The following is a 3,109-nucleotide window of genomic DNA, read 5'->3' as shown; positions in this document are numbered from 1 at the left end:
CAACTACGTATAGCGCTTTGACGGGATTGGATTTGGCCTTGCAGAACATTCGTAGCGGAGATGAGTATTGGCCCGGACAAGTTTCGTGTATACTTCGACCCTAGGGACTAGCTCAATAAATAAAGAACCTCATTTGCACCATAACACGCAAGTGCCTTCCTGCCCTCAAGAACCGGAACTACATTGGCTGTACGAGCTCGGAGAAGGTTGGGAATCGCGAATCTAGTGTTGGTAGTGATAACTGGATAATACATTGGCCAGATCCTACAACCTAGTAAGCTTTCCCATACACGTGCAGATCCGACGGGTTAACCGAATTTACTACTTGGTCGGTTATACCCTAGAGGCTCTCAACTCTCAAGACCCCGTCACAGGAGGCGGAAAGTACGACGCAAAGGAACGCAAAGGCAAGGGACACACCCGCAAGGCAACCCTACGGTCAGATCCACGATCTAGGCCCCGGATCCATAAGCTCGAATATTCGCTTAGGATTCGGAACAATCCACGGACGCAGAGTGAAGATTTTCCACTGCTGCTCCACCCCATCCCCACGTCTCGCCAAGACACTCAAGCTTCACCACTTGAACTCTTCGGAAGCTACCGAGAGAGCAAGATCCCGCCCTACCGACGAGTACACAAGGTGAGGAAAGTTCAGCAGAACACGGATCATCGGGGGACCCCCTCCGTTAGTCGGTGTCTGGGCGCAGTTGGTAAGTTGGATCTGGCAATCTCGCAGATTTTGCTGATCCCGCTACACCACAATGGTGCGCGTGCCCGGATCTTTTGGTGACTCGGGATTTCACCGTGAGTCCCAAGAAGATGCTCAAGTGAAGATTGAGCCAGGGGAAGAGGCGTCGTCGGAGGTCGGATCGACGAAGACGCTGCTGAATGAAACAAGATCCGCGGATCGATGGAGTTTTGGGAGGAACTCTGTCGACGGAAGAGAGGTGGATCCGGATCTAGAAGAGAAACCTCTCTATCCTCCCCAGGTCCCCTCGGGGTCCCCTGCGGATCCTGACGCAAGTCACGATCCGCTAACAAAACAAGGGAAAGTGAAGGCGAAACGGTATGCATTTGCAGATTCACCGGTTAAGCCAACATCGTACCCAAACCCAAACCCGCTAGTCGAAGAAACGAGAAAGAAGACGAAGATGAGTAAGACTACGCGGAAGAAGATGCAAGCTCCAGAGTCGGAAGAAGACCAAGCTGGATCCAGGTCAAGCTGGTCCGACAAGGATCTCGAGTTTGTGTATCGCCACCAAGCTTTACGCGACTTCCTGCATCAAGATCCTGTCATGCAGATCCTGAATCCACGACAGATCGAAGATCCAAGGGAACCGGTGAGAGCACCAACGAAAACGGCGAACAAGTTGGTGGCAGTCAAGGATCTATTACGTTTGCTTACGGAGTCAGGCATCGTAGCTGGTGTGTTCGACGCAGAGGATATCTTCGAGCTAGATCTGGATCTCATAGCATCCGCGACGCAGGACCTCTTTGCCAGAGTTAAGTCCATCACCGGAGAAAGGTCGCGCACTATGGATCTAGTGTCATCGCCGAGGATCAGCCAAGCTGCGTCCTCGAACTACAAATCCGCCGCTGAGGATGAGTCAGACACGTCGTCCGAACCACGACGCATGACTTTAGGACCCTCCGGGGCATCCATGCTGGAAGCGCGGGCGAGGGTCCGAAGTCAGGAAGCCCCTGTGAACATGAAGGCTCGGGATCCAGTAGGCCCTACGCGTGATCTGACACAATCCATCCAGGATCGAGCCAGATCCGGCAAAAAGCCAGTGGGATTATCGTCAGATCAGGCTCGAGGTAATCGCCTCACGGACCCTGTCTCGCCAGTGGACCAGACGGCCACAGGCTCTTCCGACACTTCCTCGGGCACCCTGCAGCGGCACTTCGAAGCTGCGATGAGTCGTTTCCTGGCCGAACAGGGTATGAGAGCGCCCGTGCCACAAGTGCAAGTGCTCCACGAACATGGAGCACGAGACGTGGAAATGGAGTCGGTGGAGGGAGACAACTCCCATGATGAGTTTAACCCAGATGATCTGGATGGCCCATCCACTTCGTCAGCAGTGGTAGCAACAGCCACAGCCGGGGCAGGAGGATCGTCCATGATCCAGAGGGTACGGATCTCAGCCATATCGGACCTGAAGGAGTTCACGGGCAAGGATCAAGATGAGGACCGAGCGAGAACATGGATCAGCAAAGTCAAGCCGGCCCTCATGAGAGATCAAGCGTCGGATGCTGAGAAGTGTTTGACCTTTGCGGGGCCAGCCAGGAACTGGTATCGGCAGCTGGGCAGATCCACCAGGAACAAGTGGCCGGATTTGCTGCGCAGCTTCCAGACCCAGTACTGTGGATTGGGAGTGTCGGTGGCACGACAATACTACCATGCTCGCCGCAGATCGGATGAATCCCCGCTGGAATACCTACATCGACTAAATGTGGCCGGTCTACGGGCCAAGTTGAAGATCAAGGATGGGGGATCCAAGGTACTGCGGGAACATGTGGATCATTTCATCGAGACGTTGGGAGACGTGGATCTGGCCAACAGGCTGACCCTGCTACGTCTTCCAGACGCAGATGAGCTTGAAGAAGTGCTGCGGGCCGTGGATCGCGCGAAACTCCGCCAGAAGAAGGCGGCAGTCGGATCCGGCAAGTATCGCCAAAAGGCTCCGACGCCTACGGCCCCAGCTTGACGTGTCCACCAAGTCACGGCGCCCGACTCAGGAACTGAATGGGGATCCGACGGTTCGGACTCCGACCCTGAAGATTACCGCCGAGTCTGTCTCACTGCGCCCAACGATCGAACGGCGAAGACCGGAGTAAACTCTCGACCGAAGGATACCGTACCCGGGGACCGTGGGATGTACAGATCCCGAGATCTCATGGACGGGACAGCACAAGTCAGGTGTTCGCAGTGCGGATCCCGGAAGCACACTGAATCTGGATACTGGAAACATCTGGTCTGTGAGAAGTGTGGCAAGAAAGGTCATCCCGGAGATCATTGCTTCTACGTGTGTCGCGGGTGTGGCGAGATTCACGACGTCGGCAAGTGTCCGATGGAAGAATTCTACAACCAGATCCGCCAATGGTTTGA

This window comes from Phytophthora infestans, genomic scaffold, assembly GCF_000142945.1.
Source record: "Phytophthora infestans T30-4 supercont1.237 genomic scaffold, whole genome shotgun sequence".
Classification (NCBI taxonomy): Eukaryota; Oomycota; class Peronosporomycetes; order Peronosporales; family Peronosporaceae; genus Phytophthora; species Phytophthora infestans.
Note: the sequence above shows the minus strand (reverse complement) of the source record.